We start from the raw sequence: 6,948 nt of genomic DNA on the forward strand, positions 1-6,948 counted from the left end.
GAGCATTTCTATGGCCCCAAATTCTTGCCTCTTCTCTCATCTAGAAATACAGAGATCATTAACCATGGCATCTGCATGGGTCAGTAGGGAGAAGAGGCAGAATGGAGTAGCTGTGGGCCAGACATCCAAGGAAGACGAGGAAATATTTCAGAAGTAATTTTAGGCAAGCCTTGCCTGGCTAAGATCTTAGGGTTTATGTGCCCTGTCAGACATGATGCCACTGATGCTTCTCAAAGCTGCATCAGCTGGCAGCGGCAACCTTACACTTTCAAGGTCTCCTCATACAGCAACAGAAAGGAGACAACATGCGTTATGACCAATAGCTCCTGTGATTTATGGGTTAATACCACACCAAGTGTTAAAACCTCCTCAGATAAAACGGAAGCCCTCCTTCAACAATACTGGTATCAACCTACATCCTAAACTCCTATTTAAACTCATTTTTCTTTACTTCCCAACCTCTACGGTAGCTTGTACCATGTCCATCCACCCAGTACTTGTCACCCCAGGCCAGCAGGAAGCAGATAGAGAAGAGTAGATGGTCACCCCTATCCCATATAATGGAAGGCTTGAATGACAGGTTTCCAGGAGGATGGAGACAGACCCCCATACACCCCAACCGCTGCAGTTCACCTGAGAGACTTGCTGTGGACACCCCCTCCCAGTATGTGGATGCTCAAGTTGGGCAGCAAGAAACAATGACCTGTGGGAAACAACTGCCTGCAGAGCTTAACCTCTTACAGGGAGTAACTGCTCTACATCATGGGACTCGAGCCGTTACACTTCCTTTGACCTTCCCCTCCTTCTTCATTGTCCCTGCAACCGGTTCCCAGCATGGACTTCATCCACGGATTCCCACCACAGGTGCTTTGTAAGCCTAACACCTCCTTGCAGTCAAGGCTGATGCCATCTAGAGCTCAGCCCCTCACTTTCTGATGCCCTAGTGAATACCAATTGGCCTTGTGAATTCCTCTCTCAGCCATCCAAAGGAGAAAATATTAGGAATATTGTTTAACACACAGACTACTTACGTAGGATACACAGAAAACTCTATGCGCTAAAATTAGTGATAGCAAATCACTGTCAGTTTTTAACAATGTGAAAACATTGTGTATGAATTTTAACGTATTCAATGCAATGGCTTATATTATCTTCAGAATGTTGTACACCCATCACTTCTCCAGTTGTGAAATATTGGCCTCAATCCACAAGGAAATCTCATATCCCTTTGGATGGTGCTTCCCAAAATTTCCTCTCCTAACCACAGCATTTATCCCTCTTTCTATATCTCGATGGCTATAGATATTTTGCTTGGTGCCCAGGGACCTTCCGTGTCTTGCTTAGTGATAAAGGTTGTGTTTTTGTGTGCGTGTGTTTGTTTCCGTTATTTCTTTTTTTTTTTAATTTTTATTTTATGGACTGCACCTGGGGCATGCAGAATTTCCCAGGCCAGGGATTGAACCCAGATCACAGCGGTGACAACAACAGATTCTTAACAAGCTAGCTGCCAGGGAAATCCTGGCTAAGATTTTTCTGAATACAGATGCGGCATAGATTCTAGTTATAAACTGGGAAGTGATACATACCATATGTTTCACTTTACTGGTTTTTTTGGTCCCATTTTCCAGGCCTTAATAACAGGCACCAAATGTGTATGTTTATAATAGGGAATTTATGTTTACTTCTGGGATGAAATGGATTTATTTATGTGATGGGTTTTCTTACTTATTAAAAAGATTCCATTGGAATGGGAATTTGCTGATCGCACTTTTGTTAGGGGGGGTTACTGTTTAAGTAAGGAGCTCATATTTTTTGTTAACTGGACCAATTTCATAGGAAAATAAGCACTGACTGAAGGTTATGCTCAGAATGCTAGGAGACCTGTCATCTGACAGCTACTTAGCTTAGCAACCATTGTGATGCATGGGCGATTTTATCTCTGTAAGCTTACCAAAGCAGCATTTAAAACTGCAGAGTTCAAAAAGCATGCTGTTGAGAAAAGTAGCTGCAGAGAAACTAATCTGAGATGGCACATGCTCCTTCAGAAATGCAACCTGTGTCTCCTAAAGATGCACCAACTGGTTCAGAATCCTCCATTACACCTCCATGGTGTGATAACTCAATCACTGGGGACTTGGACTTGAGGTCTCAGATTGAAGAAACGGCTTTTCGGGCTTTGTCTGAAGGCTCCCTGATAAAAAAGCCATGTCGCACATTGTGTGCCTCTGAACCAGATGAAGACGATGATTTTCTTCCTCTGCCCTTTCCCAGAAAACTTTGGAAAACTGCTGAAAGTGATCACTTTAAGTCCACTTGGTGGGAAGCAAATGGAACCTTGATAGTGATTAATGAAGAACGCGTCAAGAAAGAAGTTCTGGAGAGAAAGTCTCCCTTCAGAATATTTGAAACTGAGAGTATGAAAAGCTGAGTTCGACAGCTTAACCCCTATGCATTTAATAAGCTGCAAAGGAATTTTCAAAGATGTGCCTCACTAGCTGACTTTCTGGCAGAAGAAAATGAAGTCTCTGCTCGGAACAAGGCATTAAGAAATTTCCAGTTACTACTTATAGAGGGAGTGTATAAAATTCTCTTTGGACATGTGCAAATATGTCCATCCATATAGGGTCAAAGTAGACCTTGAAAGTGGGATGAAGTACTGTTCCATTTTTATTATGATGATTATTTTTTGTCTTTTTGCCATTTCCTGAGCCACTCCCATGGCATATGGTGGTTCCCAGGCTAGGGGTTGAATTGGAGCTATAGCCCCCGTCCTACGCCAGAGTCACAGCAACGTGGGATCCAAGCCACATCTACAAAGTACACCATAGCTCACGGCAACACCAGATCCTTAACCCACTGAGCAAGGCCAGGAATCAAACCCGCAAACCCATGGTTCCAAGGCGGATGCGTTAACCACTGTGCCACGACAGGAACATCCATGTTCAACATTTTTAAATTGAGGATGGCTTGGTCATAAAGTATTTGGGATGATAAATCATTGTCCTAGCCTCCTTGAGGCTTGTCAATGAACCTCAAAAAATGCAGGCCACAGAGCCTAATACTATTAATGTAAATATACCAGACACTTTTCCTTGAGGACAATAGTTGGCTGTGACCACTAAGAACATTTTTGAAAATATTAGCAATGGATGTGTATTGTCTCATGATATTAACTCCATATGATGCAAAGAGTCAGATATTATGGTTTCTGTCTCCTCGTGTCCTTGTTTCAAATACCATTAAATAAATTTCTCCTTGGTTTTAGCTGCAGTTCTACCATAATCCAAACTTTAAATGAGGCTGTCCTCAACTGTTGGTAAGGAGGAAAAGAAGAGTCACGTATAAAAATGCTTCTCCAGTATCGGCTTCTCTACTTCAAGGTTGCAGCAAGAAACACTCTAGAACAGGGCGTAAGGTGGATAATCATAATTCTGATTTTGAAGCAGAAACTCGTGGAGAAAATGCATTTTCAACCTCCACAAATTTACATGTGCCTTTAGTAAGAAGGCCTTCTACCAGCCAGAGAATTTCTAATACAACTACCCCCATGAGAAGTGATATTTCTTCTACATCATCAGCATCAGCCAGACCACAGGACAAACTGTCGTGGCTCAACATGCTACTTTAAATCAGTTGACCACGTTTCATACGCTCTCACAAAGCAGCTACTCTCCAGCAAGTGGCCACATTGTGAATTTCATTACAACTACTACTTCCATTTCTCAGTACCACCTTATTTCTCCCTTCCCGAGTGGTTATTTTGGAATGACGGTGAAGCCGTCCCCTTTTCCAACCAGATATCAGAATATACCACCAAGAGAGGGCCCTTTGTCTAAGCCTCAACCAACCAACCATCCGTGGTTCCCAATGCCAATGGCCACTGATACCTCTGCTGCCTCTCTCTCAAGGCCAACACCTCCATCCTCTTCATTATTTGAACACCATCCTAATTTTGACCTATCAACGGTCTATAGATTCTGCAGCATAGTGAAGATGAACATTTATGCTTGCAAATGTCAACAATTTCCTGCAATTCCTTTATTTCAAAAATAAACATATATATTCATATTCATAGTTGCAATTACTTCATTTATGAAACAATTAAGGGCTGTGTTTCTTTTTCTAAAATGATGTTTATTTTTTCTATCATAGCTTGTTTCCCATGTTCTGTCAAGTTTCTACTGTCGAGCAAAGTGACCCAGGCACACACCACCCCAACCACCCAAGACCCACACCCATACACGTACGCATCTTTTTTTTTTTCACATAACCCTCCGTTGTGCTCCATCAAAAGTGACTAGATGTAGTTCCCATTGATTTACAGCATGATCTCATTGCATACCCACTCCACATGCAATACGTTGCACCTTTTCTAACCCCCGATTTCCAGTCCATCACAATCCTGCCGCCTCCCCTTTGGCAACCCAAACACTGTTGTCCACATTCATGAGTTTCGTTCAGGTGGAAAGTTCCACTTGTGCCATCTGTTACAGTCCACACATATGTGATATCGTATTGTATTCGCCTTCCTCTTTCTGAGTAACTTCACTTAGCATGATCTTCTCTAATCCCAGCCATGTTGCTGCAAATGGCATTACTTTGTTCATTTTATGGCTGAGTCGGGGTTCCATTGTGTGTATGTGTGTGTATATGGAACACATACACACCACATCTTAGTCCAATCTTCTCAATGGACATTTAGGTTATTTCCCTGTCTTGGCTCTTGTGGACAGTGATGCAATGAACATACATGTGCTTGTGTCTTTTTCAAGGGACGTTTTTTTTCAGCTGTATGCCGAAGAGTGGGATTTCTGGGTCGGTCAGGTACTAGTTCTATACTTACTTTTCTGAAGTATTTCCATGGTGGTTTCCTTAATGGTTGTAACAATTGACATTCCTTTCATCAGTGTAGGAGAGTTTCCTTTTCTCCACACCCTCTCCAGCATTTTTTTATGTGTGGACTTGTTAAGGATGGCCATTCTGACAGGTGAGAAAGGTACCTCATAGTAGTTTGTATTTTCACTTCCCTAAGAAACAATGATGTTTAGAATTTTTTATGTGCTTTCTGACCCCCTGTATATATATTCTTTTGTGGAATGTCTATGCAGGTCTTTTGCCCCTATTCCATTGGGTTGTTGGCTTTTTTGTGGTTGAATTGTATAAGGTGTTTGTATATTTTAGAGACTAATCCCTTCTTAGTTGCATGGTCAGAAACAATTTTCTCCCATTGTTAGTTGTCCTTTTGTCTTTTTAGTGGTTTTCAATGCCAGATTGTTTTGTGGTTTTTCCATATTTGAAAATTTTGTTAGTTAGACAGGAATATTTGACATGCCTCCTTGATGATAACGGTTTCAAAAAAGAAAATGCAACTAAGGAAAAAGACAGTGGGAGTTAAGTGATTTCTGAAATAGTCCAGGTTGTATTGAATGGATGCCTAAATTAAGATGGTAGGGAAAGAGGGGCAGATGAAGTTCAATTTTGAAAGGGAAAATACATATTCTTTATGTAGCATTTTCTCAGCTGCATTATACTCTGTTATTTCAAAGGGAACTTGGATCTTACCTGACAAGATTGTCTTCATTACAAAAAAAAAAATAAAATAAATTTCATGGGGTTCCCACCATGGCTAAGAAGTTAACAAACCGAACTAGTGCTGATGAGGAAGTGGCTTCAAACCCTGCCCTCACTCAGGGGGTTTTAAAGACGCAGAGTTGCCATGAGCTGTGATCAAAGTGCAGATGTTGCTCAGTTCCAGCATTGCTATGGCTGTTTTAGGCCAGCAGACACAGCTCTGGTTTGACCCCTAGCCTGGGATCCTCCATATGCCAAATGTATGGCCCTATAAAGACAAAAAGAAAAAGATAAGCATAAGTTGGAAAATACATTTCATCCTCCAAACTACAGCATAGTTTAGCTTCCCCAGGACCCATGTCCATAAGTGCACCATAACTGCAATAATGAAGACCAATGACATAATCAGCGATTGCATCACCATCAGCACATGGTGGTAGTTTCGAATGAAACATTTACCAAACAAACAAAACAAAAACGAGGGGGTATCATTATTGCTTTAAAATGCTCAAACTCTCCGGGTTAGGTGTGCCTTTATTTCCTCCCCTTTATATTTCCTGGTGCACACTTATAGGTTGCGTTCTTGCTTTCCACAAAGAGAGGCTTAAATAATTATGCTGGTCTTTAATGCCAAACCTTAGCATGGTTAACAAATCCGTTGAAGATGTAGAATCTGTCTGACTTGGCAGCTTCATGTTTCTGTTTCGCCACCTTTCTGGAGCCACATTCGGAAAAATTGTTTTCAGTCCTACCAGCAGTCATGTTACAATGTTTCTTGGAGTTGAAAGTATTTCTTGTGGTTGCCTGTTGGGAGGGGGAAGGAGTGGGAGGGATCCGGAGCTTGGGCTTATCAGACAGAACTTAGAATAGATTTACAAGGAGATCCTGCTGAATAGCATTGAGAACTATGTCTAGATACTCATGTTGCAACAGAACAAAGGGTGGGGGAAAAACTGTAATTGTAATATATACATGTAAAGATAACCTGACCCCCTTGCTGTACAGTGGGAAAATAAAATAAATAAAAAAAAGAAAGTACTTCTCTTTGTCTACAAAAGCAAGGCACTATTGTTGGGGAGGGCAAGGGGAGGAGGGGTGAGCCCCAAAGAAATCTCCCTGCTCACATGTGCACAGGCTCTCCGAGGGCAGGTTGCTCCTGATGCAGGCTATGGGTGGCAAGAAGCCACTTGCTTGGGCTACAGCACCCTGGATTCATCTTGGGCAGGCTAGAGGCAGCCAGGCACCTCTGGTGCAGGCTTAGTACAGCAGGGGCTAAGTGAAATGTGGTGCCTCTTGTGTACTCTACAGGCACCAGGGTCAAGTCAAAGTATTCCTCTCAGAAGCCACAGGTCACAGCCTGTGACCACAGTCACCTAA

General features: G+C 42.1%; 1 pseudogene; it reads left to right on the top strand.

Moving 5' to 3' along the window:
* Positions 1-2,026: 2,026 nt before the first annotated feature.
* Positions 2,027-4,053, top strand: LOC110257965 (heat shock transcription factor, Y-linked-like; annotated as a pseudogene).
* The last annotated feature ends 2,895 nt before the right edge of the window (positions 4,054-6,948 follow it).

Source organism: Sus scrofa, chromosome Y (assembly GCF_054392235.1).
Source record: "Sus scrofa isolate SSC_HxYL_T2T_F1_AM1 chromosome Y, Sscrofa_HxYL_maternal_Yorkshire_Landrace_v2.0, whole genome shotgun sequence".
NCBI lineage: Eukaryota > Metazoa > Chordata > Mammalia > Artiodactyla > Suidae > Sus > Sus scrofa.